The following is a 16,359-nucleotide window of genomic DNA, read 5'->3' as shown; positions in this document are numbered from 1 at the left end:
TGTGTTAATCTACCTTGTTGAGGGGTATCTTCTCCTTTGCCAAGTGTGATTTCCTTTTCCAGTGACTGGTCTATCCTAATAATATCTTATCGGGGCCGATTTAATTGATAGATGGTTTATATTGACCAAGAAACCAAAAGAAAAATATCTTCAACACGAGGCACACACACACAAATCCCATCCCAACCTTTAAGACTAGATAGCTTGTTGTAAGCAGCAAAACAAACAAACAAATAAACAACAACCCAGATGACATGGAAAGAAATTTGGCACTGATTTAAGGAAAACCAGGCAAATACGGGATTGTTTGAAGTCTACAAGGGTGATTGTTTATCTGTTGTTGAAACAAACAAAAAGCTCCCCAAACTGAATTTTGGTTGGTTGAAGAGCAAGCCTTCTCTATTGCGCAGAGTGGCTTCTTTGTGAAACTAGAGTCCATTATGTTTATTGTGGTGACTGGAACTATTTGCAAATTATTTCAAAAGGAGTTCATTTGTTTTTGCTGAGAGCAGGCCAGGTTCTCATGCCTGTGTTAGCAGGGATTTCAAACCTGTGTCATGGACATTGTACCACTGAGATTAAGCAATATTCCTTTCTCTGAATTTCTCTCTTGGAGACATCTTCTCTCTCAACCGCATCCTGCTTCTCATTTAGATGTCATTTTTCTAAAAAATACACCTTTACCATACCATTCTGCAAAAGGACTTTTGATTCTTCCTATGTACAGGACAAAGCCCAGATTTCCTACCCTGATTTTCAAAATTCGACACAGTCTTTTCAACCATTTCTCATTTCAGCCAAGAGAATAGAGATGATCTTTATCGCTTCCTCAGTGTACAATAGAAATCACCATTTCTGGGCTCAAAGTGATTCAAATTACGCTCACCATAAAATATCTCATTATTCTTTGTCCCTTATGTTAGAACATTTTACTTAAATTTCCCCCCCTCTCTTGTAACTTACTATGAAAGTCTCACTGATTGCCAGGAGAACAAATAAATCTGTCTTGGAAGAAGTACAACCAGAATGCTCCGTTGAAGTGAAGATGGCAAGACTTAGTCTTATGTGCACTGGACATGCTGTAGGGAGAGAGTAGTCTCTAGAGAAGATATCATGTTTGGTAAGGTACAAGGATGGTGAGAAAGAGGAATGCCCTGCATGATATGGATTGGCACAGGGGCTGCAACAATGGAGTCGAATACGATAATTTCCAGCATGGCAAAGGACAAGACAGTGTTTTGCTCTGTTGTGCACAGGGTTGCTACTAAGTTGGAGCTGACATGATGGCACCCAACAACAGTTTGCTATGCAATGCCTGAATAAAGAATTACCATGTTCAAGTAATGAGCTGGTTCCATGAACCCAAGAATATAGCTTTTTCAATGCCCCACCAGATCAGGTTTATAGTAAATGCTAAGAAAATGCTTGCTAGAAGGATACCCTGTATGTGAATAAAGGGAGCGAGAAGAAGAAGACCCTGAAGGAGATGGATGGACACCATGGATGTAACAATGGGTTCAAGTACACGAACAATTGTGAGGATGGCGCAGGACTTGTAGTGCTTTCTTCTGTTGTGCTTTAGGTCACTATAGGTAGAAACCAATTTGATGGCATCTAACAACAACAACAACAACACTTTATTGCACATGAGGCATTGAATTAATCTCTGCTTCTTGAAACTCTGTAAACAAATGACATAATTTGATGCTCTATTCTAGTTTGCCATTCTCTAAACCCAGAAACTCTTCTTAATGATGCTATCACTTGTTAACTTTGCTTTCAAATAGAAAAAACAAACAAATAAACTTACTTTTTCCAATTTTCTCTATTGAATTAATTTCTTAACTGAATATGACCATGTTTATTACTCATGAATGTGAATTAGAGCGACTTTCAAAATGTGCTAAACTGGGGCTTTCCCTCTGTACACCGACTGAGTGGAACACATTGAGCCCCAGTATCTATTCTGGTGACTTTGATGTGGACAATTTGTTAAGAACCACTACTCTCATAGTCTGGAACTCTAAACTACGCTTATATTTTCTTAATAAAAAATAAAACTGGTCTTGAACATCTGAAAGGTCATTAAGACCTTCAGTTTCTTCCCCTCTTCTCGTTCTTGCTTATGGGCATACAGAAACCATGTTCTTGAAGTAGAGAGTAGTGGTAGTTATAGGAGTGATTCCCACCAGACACAATTCAATGTTGCTTGTATGATTCCACAATTCTTCAAAATGTATTCTACAGACCACCTGTAACAGAATTATCCCCATGTTTGAAAATGTGCACATTCTTGGAAAATACTAAAGGCTGTTTGTTTTTAACCATACTAAAGTTTAAGAACCACTCTAAATGTGTAATAGTCTGGGTCCTTTAGAGAAACAAATCCACAGAAACTCATGTATAAGAGAAAGTTTTATATAAAGTTTACGTGCACATCAAGAAAACATCCCAACCCAGTGCTGCCCAAGCCCACAAGTTCAACATTAACCCATTAAGCCATATGTCCAACACCAATCCACACAGTCCTCTTCCATGTCACAAAACACACACTATGACACCGACTGTAGGAGGAAAGCCGAATCTGTGAACGTGTAAACATCTCAGCGCTGGCAGGGGTCTCCACACAGGTGCTCCAGCACTCAGGGCTGTATTGGAGTTGGTCCATGCAGCTTCTCCTTGGGGATGTCTTGCAGGAAGTGAGCCTTGCCAGCTGAAGCAGGGAACTGGCTAAGACAGCTGCACCCTGGTCCAACCATCACAAAGCAAGAGACCCAAGAACTAGAAAGGCGAGGCTCGCTGAGTCATTTTCCCCTCTGCCCTTCAATTAACCCTAAGTGTGTTTATTGGCCAGATTGTCACAATAAACTAACTCAAAATGGTTATCAACCATTCTCTGTGGTGATCAGACATATCATTGGTAATGAACTTGAAATCTCATACTGTCAGGAAGCATCAAAGGAGAACCTTAAAAGAAAATATAGTTGTAGTACACTTGGTTAATTTCATATTTTAGTAACTCATGGTGGAGTTTATATTTTTGTATTAGTCATTTAATAAGATAGACTCTTAATTATCACTAATTTAATAGTCCAGAGGTGAGTGGTCCAAGACTGCCAGCGAAATTTGCCTGAATAAAGTCATTGGGGGCCCATATGACTTTCATCTCTCAGGCCAAAGTAACTTCTCCAGGTATTTCTGGTTCTTGGTCAGCAAGGAGTGAAATGCCGCTCATGGCAAGTCATTTTCTTTGGAAGGAGACAACATGAGAGTGGGATATACCATTTCTGCTCATGGATCATTGGTTTACACTTAGTCACATGCTCATATCTTATTTTATGTGATGCTATTGGTCTCTCACAGTGTAGCCCTGTGCCCACCAAAGCGCCAGCATCCCATCAGTAAAAGACAGGAGAGGAGTATATGTACCAGGAAACCAGTGGCAGTCTCTGTCCCATATAAGCACTTTCCCTTTTATTGTTCTGACTGTGGCAAGATCACAGAGAGTGAACAGTTTCAGTAAGGTGTCCAGACTATGAATAGACAACGAAGAAGGAATGGACTGTCTACTTCAGAGGAAGTAGCCACTGAATATCCCACTGATAACATCAAAACATTGCCAGATACTGAAAACCACTTGAAAATCTACCAGGAAAAAAATGGGAAAGAGAGTCAGAAGAGCCAGAAGTGCCTGAGCCCCTCAGGTTGGAAGCCACTTAAACACGAGTGAGGAAGGGCTGTCTTCTCCAGGGAGAGCCTCCAGTGCGGCATTGTAGGAGGAAAGCCTTAGGGACCTTCACCTGCTGAGGGGTCACCACTCAAAATCAGAAGAACTTTGAATGCCTGAAGTATGAATCCAGGAAAATTGGAAGTCGTCAGAAAAGAAATGGGACACATAAAGATCAATATCCTAGTTGTTAATGAGTGGAAATGGACTGGCATTGACCTTTTTGAATCAGAAAAGTATATGGTTTACTGTGCTAGAATTTGCAGATTCAAGAGGAATGACATTACATTCGTTGTCAAAAAGGACATTTCAAGATCTATCTTGAAGTAAATTGCTGCCTGTGATAGGATGCTATCTATCAGTGTACAAGGAAATTGAATCAAGGCAACTATCACTCAAATGTATACACCAACCACAAAAACTAGTGATGCAGAAGAATTCTACCAATGTCTTCAGTATGGTATCGATCAAAAGTGCAATCAAGATGCATTAATAATTGAAATGCAAATGTTAGGAACAAAGAGGAAGGAATAGTATTTGGAAAATGTTTCCTTAGTGACAGAAATGATGCTGGAGATTGCATGATAGAATTGGGCAATAAGGAAGACCGAGGAAGAATTGATGGCCTTCATTGTGGCACTGGCAAAGAACACTGAGTGTACTAGGGACTGCCAAAAGAACAAACAAATCTGTCTTGGGAGAAGTACCTTATAGGCAATGATGACAAGACTCCTTCTCATGTACTTTGAAGATATTGTCAGGTGAGACCAGCCCCTAGAGAAAGACATCATGCTTGATAATGTGGGTGGGCCATGAAAAAGAGAATGATCCTCAACAAGATGGATTAGCCCAGTAGCTGCAACAATGAACTCAAAAATCAGAACACCTGTGAGAATGGCAGGAGCAGGCAATGTTTTGTTGTGTTGTACGTATGGTCGCTATGACTTCAAACAGACTCCATGGCACCTAACAATGACTTACTTCTTCATCACAGATACCTCCTTTCAACAGCGCATGAATTTCTTCAGCTAGATAACACAGAAGACAAATTGACTACATCTTTGGGAGTGGATGATGGAGCTCAATATCAGCAACTTAAACCAGGCTAGGGGCTGACTTTAGGACAGATCATCAGTTTCTTACATTTAAGTTAAAGTTAATACAGAAGAAAAGTTAAATCAGCCCATGAGAGCTAAAATACAACCTGAATTTATCCTACCTTGATTTGGAGAGCGTCCCAACAACCAATTTCACATACTGGACACTAATGATAGAAGACTTGGGGAGCTATGAATGAAATCAAGAACATCATAAATGAAGAAAGTAAAAGATCATTAAAAACACAGAAAAGAAAGAAAAGATCTCAGTGGATATCAGAAGAGACTCTCAAGCTTGCTCTTGATTATAAAATAGCTAAGGCTATTGGAAAAAAAGGGTTGAAAAAAAAGATCTGAACAATAAATGTCAAAGGACATCTCCAGAAGACAAAGTAAGATATTATAATGAAAGTTTCAAACATAGATGTAGAAAATCAACAAGGAAGAACACATGCTCATAATCTCTTAAAATGAAAGAACTAAAGAAAAAAGTCAAGCCTCAAGTTGCAATATTGAAAGATTCTATGGACAGAGTATTGAAAAAATGCAGCATTCATCAAAAGAAGATGGAAATAATACACATTCACTGTACCCAAAAGAACTAGTTAACATTCAGCCATTTCAAGAGGAAGCATATGAGCAAGGACTGATCCTACTGAAAGAAATTGAAGCTGCACTGAAAGTATTTAAGCAAAAAGGGGGGAGATGTTCCAGGAATTGAGGGAATGCCAATTGCAATGTTTCAACAAGCTGATGGGCACTGGAAGAACTCACTTATCTCTGCCAGGACCTTTGGAATGCAGCTACTTGTTCAACAGACAGGAAGGGATCTGTATTTATACCCACTCCAAAGAAGGATAACCCAACGATAGACCAACGTGACTAATCCCCCGTGTACAATGTTGCTGAAGGCTGCCACCACAGGGGGCAGCAGTGCATGGATTGTGAGCTGCCAGTGGTTCAGGCTGGATTCAGAAGGGCACATGGAACAAGGGATGTCAGTGCTGATGAGAGATGAATCTTGGCTGAAAACAGAGAATACTAGAAGGATGTTTACTTTTGTTTTATTGACTGTGCAAAGGCATTCATCCTTGTGGACCATAACACATGATGGATATCCTTGAGAAGAATGGGACTACCGAAACACCTGATTGGTCTTATGTGGAACTGGTCCATGGGTCAAGAGGGATTGTGTGAACAGAACAAGGGAATACTTACATGGTTTAAAAGTCATAAAGGAGTGTGTCAGGGTCATACAATCTCACCATATTTATTCAATCTACATTCTGAGAAAATAACCAGAGAACCTGACTTATATGAAGAAGCATGTGGCATCAGCACTGAAGGAAGTCTTAGTAACAACGTGTGATATGCAGGTGACCCAACCTTGCTTGCTGAATGTGAGGAGGACTTGAAGCACTTGCTGCTGAAGATCCAGGATTACAACCCAATGCAAAGAAGACCAAAATCCTCACCATATCAATAGTTAGCTTCATGATAAATGGTGAAAGACTGATGTTTTCAAAGATTTCATCTTGCTTGGATCTACAATCAGTGATCATAGAAGCAGCAGTCAAGAGATCAAATGATACATTACATCAGATAAATCCTCTGCACAAGATCTCTTGAAAGTGTTGAAAAGCTAGGATCTTACTTGGAGGATTAAGATACACCTGACCCAAACTGTGGTATTTCCAGTTGCCATGTGAAAGTTGGACATTGAATAAGGAAGACCAAGGTAAAATTTATGCATTTGATTTTTTTTTTGCTGGAGAAGAATATTAAAAGTACCATGGACTGCTGGCCTGTCTTGAAAGGAGTACAGCCAGCATGTTTCTTTGAAACCAGGATAATGAGACAGCATCTCACATACTATGAACATGTTGTCAGGAGAGACCTGTCCCAGTAAAAGGACAGGATGCCAACAAATTAAAGGGACAGTAGAAAATAAGAAGACCCATGGTAAGATGAATCGACACAGTGGTTGTAACAACGGGCTCAAACAGATGAACTTTTGTGAGGGCTGTATGGTTCTCGGTGACATTTGGTTTTGTTCTATGCAGCGTCTCTTAGTTAGAACCGACTCAATGGCACCAACAATGATAATAACCTAATGAAAACACTTAAAATTTGTTGGAATGACAATTCCAAAACCTTAGCTTCTTCATTATTAATATTGTTCCTTTAGAACCATTTTGGCATTAATTTTCCCATTTTACTTATTTAAAGGAAGTCTTCCAATAACTTTGCATGTCTCTCAAGCCTTAAGATCCTTCATCTGGTTCCTATTCAGGTGTACTATTTTTTTATTTTCCTCATGACCTGGCCTGCTTTCCACTTTTCATCCATTCCCCCCAGCCTTTTGAACCTCTCTCAGCCCTTGGTTGAGCCACTGTGCTGCCCTGCTGCTTTGCCCATCTGTCCCACATTCCGGAAAAATCTCTATTCTTATCGACGCAGGAGTTTAACTTGCAAACTGATCTTCTAGATTTTCCTCCCTCTGAATAGTCTTTCCTCTACTTTCTATAAGCATTTTGACTGGTCATCTTGAAATATTGACCCCTTGCTTCCTCATCTCAGGCTGCGGAGTAAATGAAAAGATGTTCCTAAATAATTATCATTACAATGACCATGTTGGAGGTCCTCCTGTATGTAAAGACAACCCTTGTTTTTTATAATGGAAGGCCAGCGTACAGTGTGGGTCGTTCATTTGATTGTATAGTGTAGGTAGTATGAGTGTTGGGACTTAAGCTCCATTGTCTGATTTTAGGTTTCATGCTTATTCAGCTGCAACATCAAGCGGAAGCAATACTCTGGTGCTTTCCACTAAGGTACCATATGCTAGAAAGAGTCTTTGGGTTGCCCCGAGTCTGGGATGTCTTCATGATAGTGGGTATATACTTTATGTAGGTCTTTGATATGCCCCTGAATGACATTTCTGCTTTGTGCTTGACTATTATCCTGAAGCCTGGTGGTTCATATCCACGCAGTGGACCAGAGGAATAAAAGTCTGGCAACGTGTACCTGCACAGATTACAACCAAGGAAATACTATAGCATGGTTCTGTTCTCTAACATAGGAGGTTCATCATTAATTGGAATCAACTCGATAGCAATGGGATTGGGTTTTTACAAGTCCTTGGGACAGTGAGTGGTGTTGAGTACCCACTGGGAAAAATAATACGAACTCTTGGATTCAGGTAAAGGAATGGGAACTGATGCCAATCAAGGTGGGACTCTGTCAGTAGTGGAGGAAAACAGGCTGCTCCTCTGCCTGAGGAACTAACAAAGAACTTGACCTTGCCATAGTTCCTGATCAGGGAAGAATTTTTTTAAAGGAGAAATCAAAAATCAAACTCCTAGACTAGATTTTGAAATGGTCCTAGAATCTGCAGTCATATTATAAATCTTTTGCTGGACTCTTCAATCTAAGAAATTAATGTGAAAACATTCAGGAGTAGTACAAATTCAGAGTTTGAAGGAACAAAGATGAAACAATTGTGTAAAAAGAAATCCAGAGTACATTGACTCCTGTAGAAAACATTCTACTAAAAGTGAGCTCCTGAGAGACACATAGAACACACCCAGGAAGTACCCATTGAGGACTAAATAAAAACCAATGACAGAGAGGCTATATAACCGTCATTGTACTGTTAAAATCAATGGGAAGGAATGAACAGATAATGACTAAGAACAACAGTTACAAAATACTTTGTAGATCTTAAAAGGAACGAATAAAGTTTGCACCAGTGAAGAAAGCAGTTACTGAAAGTAGAAGTCATGGCGTGGTTATATAACACCTTGGGTAGCTGAACAGATTTACAATGAGAGAAATTTGAGGAAATTACCTAGAACGCAGTTCAGCTCATAAAGCTATAAGAAATATGAAAGAGCCTTAGAAAGATATGGAGAATTAGAACACGATGATAAATGTACAACGTATGTACAACTGCGCTTGATACAATTGATGGATGGATTGTTATAAGAGCTCTAAGAGCCCCCGATAAAATGATTCATTAAAATTTTAAAAATAGCTCCTGTCCCACTTTCCTTAAGAGTAACAGGTAGCGGGAGCTGCTTGCTTCTGTTGACTTAGCTCTCCATGGGGAGGAGCTCGGCTTCTGTGAGTTCCTGGCTCCCCACTGACTGCATCCCTGCCCCCCTCCCCCAACTTGGCAAGTGCCTGAAAGGTGACAAACTGGCAGAGAGGGACTAAGTAAGCTGCCCAAGATCACAGGGCTAATGAGTCTAAGGAACAAAATCCAGGATGGACATTGAAGCGTGGTATTTGAGCACTTCAGAGGCGGCGCTGGCCCTGGCAGAGAATCCACAGAACGTCTTGGGAGGGTGGTGTCTGGGCAAGAGACTAAGTGGAGATCAAAAGGTGAAGCCTTGGAAGCTGAAGTGTTGCTGTTAGACCAGAAACCTCTGAGCAGAATTTGCTCAGAATCAAAATGGAAATAATGGAAACCCAGCGTCCTGCGTGTAGACACAGCAGCCTGGAATCTCTGGGACTACCTCAACTCTGCTGGCAGATTCTGGGTGTCATTTATCAAATGAGCAGCGAACTGAACCTTGAGAAACACCCCAGCTTTGGGAGGAGAACTGCCCCTCACACCCTGCCCACCGCTGCCCAGCAAGAACCGACGTGCGCCAGGCCACAAACCCCGCTGTCTCCACACACGCAGTTCCTGCAACATCTACTTGAACTGAGAGCTTGACCCAATCAGGCAATCGGAAAACAGATTTAAGCCAGCTTGAAAATGACTATTATGAAGTAGCTGATTTTGTTTTTCAATTGCTGGATGGCCTGATCACTTTTTACACGATTCCCCAAATTCCTTCTTCAGGATTTTGGACGGAAGCTGTTGGTACTTTAGCTAGGCTGTTCCATGATTATCACTTAGGGAATCATGCTCTTCAAAAGTGCTCCAGGAAGTTGAAAGTGTTTGAGAAAACTCTGCTACAAGTTATCTTCACAACCAACCATGTAATCGGTTTCAGGTGCAACATTATATCCCGCAGAACCTGGTAACACTAGGAAGTGGCAGCTTAATGAGAAAATCTATTGTATCTCTGCTTCTGTCAGCAGTCAACAGCTTTGCCAATGACCTGGAAACCATCACTCAGGAGCAGGCCAGTTACAATGTGATGCGCTATGAAAACATTTTCTTCTTATTCTGGGTCCTGGGACAGCTTCTTCAAAAGGAAACTGAAGAGGGAAACACTTCAACTAAAGGCATGATGACCCAGAAATGCAGACGTTTCTTCAAAAACCTGGTAAAACTATTTCCACCTCTCTGATGCATCCCCTTTGTTTATCTTTTACTTTTGGAGACGGCATTCTCTTTAACTCAGCAAAAATAGAAACTATTGACAATAACCCACTTCCTAAGCAATTTAACAGATAGCAGAAGCATAGTAAAACTGAATGTATGAAGAACTTGTGCTTAAAGAATTTTTTAAAAATTTACCTGAGAATTTTAGATAGATCGCTATATAAAATCACTATTCTGACTTAGTAGTTAAGTATAAATTGTGTAGGATTATATATTATGTAACATTTCTATATCAATACCAGCAAGTTTCAGTTGAGAATACCATATTACCAGTGTCTTACAATGTCTTTCAATGTAACCTAACAATAATATTGTTTCCTTATATATCCCTCCTATACATTCTGAACTTGGGGCTTTCATCTTTCTCCGCCTTCCCCCATCTTCTGTACTCTTGGATTTACACCACATCAGAATAGTTTGATATCCCTGAGAGATTCATACCGTGTGATTTTGAAGTGCTCTTTGAATTTCAGGCCCAGGCTCTTGAAGGGTCAAGAGCAAGGTTGTAGGGTGGATTGGGGAAGGTTTCCCATCACAATCATCATAGGACAGTGCTGGCTCCCCTCCAAGAATGAGGAGGTGCCTGATTGACTGTAATGGGAAAACATATGTCAACATAACTTTCTTGCCCTTTTGTTCACCACTGAATTGTTCAATTTTCTCAAAATGTTTCTGCAATAAGCCTATATAATCATATGTCTTGGAGAGAAAGCTATAAAATGACCCTTTGGAATCCCACAAAACAGTCTCCTCCAACTTCTGAGCTGACCTTCCAGCTTCCAATGTAACTGACTGAGCTAGTTAGTTTATTGTGCCAACCTGGTCAATAAACACATGCTGGGTTAATTGAAGGGCAGAGGGATAAATGGCTCCGTGAGCCTCGCCTTTCGAGTTCTTGGGGTTTTTTGCTTTGTACTGGTCGGACCACGGTGCAGCTGCCTTAGCAGTTCCCTGCTTCAGCTTGCAAGGCTGACTTCCTGCAAGACATCCCCAAGGAGAAGCCACATGGACCTACCCCGATGCAGCCCAGGGTGCAAGAGCACCCATGTGGAGACCCCTGCTAGCGCGGAGATGCTTACACATTCACTGACTCAGCTTTTCTCCTGCAGTCGGCATTATTGCATGTTTTGTGAGATGGAGGAGGACTTTGTGGATTGGTGTTGGACATATGATTTAATGGGTTAATGTTGGACTTGTGGGCTTGGGCAGCACTAGGTTGGCATATTTTCTTGATACGCACTTAACCTTTATATAAAACTCTCTCATATACATGAGTTTCTGTGGATTTGTTTCTCTAAAATACTCAGACTAACACACTGGCCAGCCACTGCTTTGAGTGAACCTTTTCCTTCCAGGCACCCTGATGAGACTAAGACAAGGGTATTACTGTGGAAGTGTATCTGCAGTCTAACATGTATCATAGAGATGTGTCAGCACATTTGTTTTTGGAATAAATCTGTACATGTATGAATGGAATATTAGTAGCAATACTTTCTGACTTACCTTCATACCTACCTGCATAGATATAGATTTGTGTGCTTGTGCAAGATAGATAGATAGATAGATAGGGAGAGAAAGAGAGAGAGAGAGAGAGAGACAGAGAGAGAGAGAGAGAGAGAGACAGAGACAGAGAGAGACAGAGAGAGAGACAGAGACAGAGACTCAACTTGAACTACTTGTGTATGAAGGATCTGGTGTTGCAAAATAATGATTTATGTGTCTGGTAATTAACACCCCTACTCCTGGCAGATGTATCTGGCTGGCACAGTCAGTCAGAGAGGTCATCTCTCTGGGCATGGCATTTGAAATGATTTTTTCCCTATAACAAAGAAACATGCTTTATAGATTAAAAAAACCCAAAAAACAAATAGCAAAAACTTCCACCTCTAGCAGCAGCTTCTTTTCCGAAAGCAGTCTTCAGGAACAATGAAGTGATAACACAATAGACCAAACCTCTTTAGTCGAAAGGATGCAGAACTTGGACGAGCAGAGCACAAGGGCAGCTTGGACAGCTGCTGGTCCCACCCCTGCTCTGGCTCATTAACTTGAGAAATGATTTTGAGTGCCATGGGTCAAACAATGTCTGGAGCTACCCAGGTGGGCTACCTGATGTCACCAGCCTGAGAGAAAGCCTCCTCTTTTAGGTTTGCAAAGGCACATCACTTGCAGACTTGGCCCCTTTGAATACCCTTGCTGGACAAAGGGAGACGTCACACCATTGTAAAGCTAGGCAGTTGCGGTACACACTGTGTTCCATTTAGGTACACCTCAGTCCAGACTTGGTGTCAAGATCTAGGTCTAGAAATGCATTGGCCCTTCATGTTCTTTCCTCGCCCACTTACCATTGAGTTGATGCTCACTTACTTGTTGCTTCTTTCTGGTAGAGATTGTCTAAGAGGACTCTGTTTACATGTATTCTAGATCTTTTTTTTGTGGGGAGTAGGGGGGCAGTTTCCTCAGAAATTCACATCTCCTTTTTTGTTTCATACTAGTCATTCTGTACTGGTTGCTCACTCTTTTAAAAAAATCATTTTATTGGGGGCTCGTACAAGGCTTATCATAATCCATCCATCCATCCATCCATCCATCCATCCATCCATCATGTCAAGTGCATTTGTACAATTGCTGCCATCATCATTCTCAAAACATTTGCTTTCTACTTGAGCCCTTGGTAAGGTCATCATTTTCCCCCTCCCTCCCCGCCACCCCTCCCTCATAAACCCTTGATCATTTATAAATTATTAGGATTTTGTCATGTCTTACACTGTCCGATGTCTCCCTTAACTCACTTCTCTGTTGTCTGTCCCCCAGGGAGGAGGTTTTATGTAGATCCTTGTAATGGTTTCCCCCTTTCTACCCCACCTTCCCTGCCCCCTCCCAGTATCACCACTCTCACCACTGGTCCTGAAGGGTTCATCTGTCCTGGATTCCCTGTGTTTCCAGCTACTATCTGTACCAGTGTACATCCTCTGGTCTAGCTGGATTTGTAAGGTAGAATTGGGATCATGATAGTGGGTGGGGAGAAAGCATTAAAGAACTAGAGCTACACTGTACCCTCACCGGCTCGTCTCCTCCCTGAAACCCTTCTGTAAGGGGATGTCCAGTTGCCTACAGATGGGCTTTGGGTCCCCAGGTTGCTTACTCTTAACAGGCAACCTTGCTCATGTGTAAATTCTAACAACAAAACAAAGACAGACAGTAACAACAGACGACAACAATTATAGCAAAAGGAACAAGAACACAATATTCTTAATTTCTTCAGATCCAAATGTTTTAAAGGGGCCAGTGCATTCTCATGTTTTTATACTGTTAGGCTTATTTGATTCTTCAATCCATGGCAGTCAGACTGAATCAGTTCTGCTCCTAACCTTGGGGTTGTTATGACCAATGGACACATTTTCATTCTATCTTAATTTGCTTCTCTGCTGCAAAACTCTCCGGGCTTCTCTGACTTCACTCTGTCCTGGTTTCATTTTAGCTCTGGCAGTTTCTTGTGTCTTCTTTCTCTTTTCTTCTGACAGCTCCTTAAATGGTGTTTGAAAGGATTCCTTTCTCATTAAACACCATTTCTGACTCCATCCACTCGCCCTGGTGGAATGTAATCCACTCTAAAGGTTGCAGCCACTACCCATAATCTCTCCTGAACTCAATAGTCACACTGGGTATCTTGGAAATTCGGCAGGCAAAACAAATGCCTCACATCTGAAGTTAAGCTCATTGCCTGTTTCCCATCTTTTCCAATATGCTTATCCTTTTAATTCACTGTCTTGGAGAACGATGCTATCAACTGCCCTCTTATCCAAACCAGACATGGGATGACTCCCCAGCACACGTGCACACCCCTGTCTCTATATCTCTTTCTGGCTACCACGTTTCACAATTCTATCCTCTCAATAGCTTTTAGCTCTGCCCCCTCTTCTCCAAGGGCATGGCTACTCTCTTAGTTACAAATCTTCCTTATGCCCCTCATTTGGATTATCATCACAACTTCCTGACTGATTTCCCGGGTTTCCGCCTTGCCCTCTTCTCGCTCCCAATACTGTCCTGATTCCTATTTGTTTGTCACACTGGAGAGCCAGCCATGCTTGTTCCAAAGTTTAAATCATGTAGAGGTTTCTTGTCATCTTTGGGATGATGTCTAGACACCTTGGCACTGTGGTTATGGTTCTTAGGACTAAAGAAGACCTCTTCAGAAGCACCACACAACCATTTCATCCTCGGTGTACTCTCCATCCTTTCTCTCTCCCCTTTATAACAGCGCCGAGCACCGATAGTCCATGCTCTATTATGAGTCTCCCAGTGGGATTGTGAGTTCCTTAAAGACTAGACCAGGTCTTACTTGTATTGTTTCCCCAAATATTCAGCCGAGTGCCTGGCATTGACAAAGATACCCGGGGAAACAAATAAATCTTTGAGTCAATGGGGTGGTTTCCAGAATGATTTTGTTTGTCTTAGTTCCTCTCTATTCAATCTTATGATGACTTTTATATCCAAGTTAAGGCAGTCTTTTCTCTCAATCCCCCTTTTAAGTATTCAATGTGCATTTGATTTGTTTCTATAGTCTTCAAGGTGCAGGATTGTATTAATGTTCGGGCACCTCCCATGAGACTACACTCAATGATTTTAGCAAACTTGGAGGGAGGAAACACAGAGCCCTCTTCATCTTGTTTCTTAATCTTTCAGATCAGTGTTCTCTCTTTTATGACCTGCCCCTTTATCAGACATTCTTTATTACTTCATGATCCATTGGTGGGTTCCCCTTTCTCTCCTGCTGAAGCTAAAAGCAATCTGCAACCTTTAGTTCTTTCTTGTTCATCAATTTCTGGTCCACGACAAATAAAAATTTAAGAGCCTTTGTATTGAGTATAAAATGGTTTCTCTGTGTGCTTCAAAAGGAACACACAATACACAAACAAGTTTGGAATGGGTTATTTATCACAAAGGAAGTAGAGTAATTGGAATATACCTATTGATCTATAGCAATTTTTTCTTTTAAAAATCATTTTTAGGGGGCTCATACGATTATTTCTTTTTAATTTATATGTTTCTCTTAAAAACTCATTTTATTTGGGGCTCGTACAACGCTTATCACGATCTATACATACATCCATTGTGTCAAGCACATTTGTACATTTGTTGCCATCATCATTCTCAAAACATTTGCTTTCTACCTGAGCCCTTGGTATCAGCTCCTCATTTTTCCCCTTCCTCCCCCCACTCTCCCTCAAAAATCCCTGATCATTTATAAATTATTATCTTGTCATGTCTTACACTGTCTGATGTCTCCCTTCACCCACTTTTATGTTGTCCATCCCCTAGGGAGGAGGTTATATATAGATCCTTGTGATCGGTTCGCCCTTTCTATTCTTATCTGTACATCCTCTGCTCTAGCCAGATTTGTAAGGTAGAAGTGGGATCATGATAGTCGGGGGAGGAAGCATTAAAGAACTAGGGGAGTGTTGTATGTTTCGTTGCTACTCTAGCTATCTTTTGATGATGCTAAAATCAGATGAGCTAATTATCTGGAATATTCACTAATATTCTCATCAAGAAGTTGCTTTACTTCCAATATAAGCAAGATTTATCGAGTTGAAAAACAAAAACCTTCTATGTGGGTTACGTGTTGGACTGCAAACTGCAAGGTCAGCAGTTTGAAATCACAAGATGCTCTGCAGGAGAAAGAGGAGGCTTTCTATTCCCTTAAAGAATTACAGACTGGGAAACATCCAAGGGCAGTTCTACCCCGTCCTGTCATGTACCGACGAGTTAGAATTGACTTGATGGCAATGAGCTTTGTTCATGTATTGAAGAGTTAGATACCCCTGCATCCTAGTCCCGCGTGCCCTGGGAAGTTGGATGGCAAGTCAGGAAGACCGCAGAGGATGGAGGTACGTTAATTACAGTGCTGGCGAGGAATATAGAAGCACCATGCCAGAAACCTCACTGCAAGTGCAGAGGGCCAGTCTTGGTCTCGTGTACTTTGAGTTTGTTATCAAGACACACCTGTGCCTGGAAAGGACCCACGCTTGGTAAAGTAGGAGGTCAGCAAAAGTGAGCAAGACCAGCAGGAAGATGGATTGACACAGTGGGCCGCAATCATGCACTCAGAAATCACAGTGGTGAGTTTGGGCCAGCACTGTGCAGTGTTGTGTTCTATTGTGTGTAGGTTTGCTACGCATTGGAGCCAATTTGCAGTT

The 16,359-nt window shown here is 41.3% G+C and overlaps 1 protein-coding gene and 1 pseudogene across 2 annotated transcripts in view; both read left to right on the top strand.

The window, feature by feature from the left end:
* The window catches only part of GRM1 (glutamate metabotropic receptor 1), a 461,245-nt gene that overhangs the window by 149,365 nt on the left and 295,521 nt on the right, over positions 1-16,359 (top strand). The window lies entirely within an intron of this gene.
* LOC142453072 (meiosis-specific protein MEI4-like) lies at positions 9,091-10,234 on the top strand (annotated as a pseudogene).

Source organism: Tenrec ecaudatus, chromosome 7, assembly GCF_050624435.1.
Source record: "Tenrec ecaudatus isolate mTenEca1 chromosome 7, mTenEca1.hap1, whole genome shotgun sequence".
NCBI classification, from domain to species: Eukaryota; Metazoa; Chordata; class Mammalia; order Afrosoricida; family Tenrecidae; genus Tenrec; species Tenrec ecaudatus.
The sequence above is the reverse complement of the archived record's forward strand: the minus strand, read 5'-3'. Positions and strand labels throughout refer to the sequence as shown.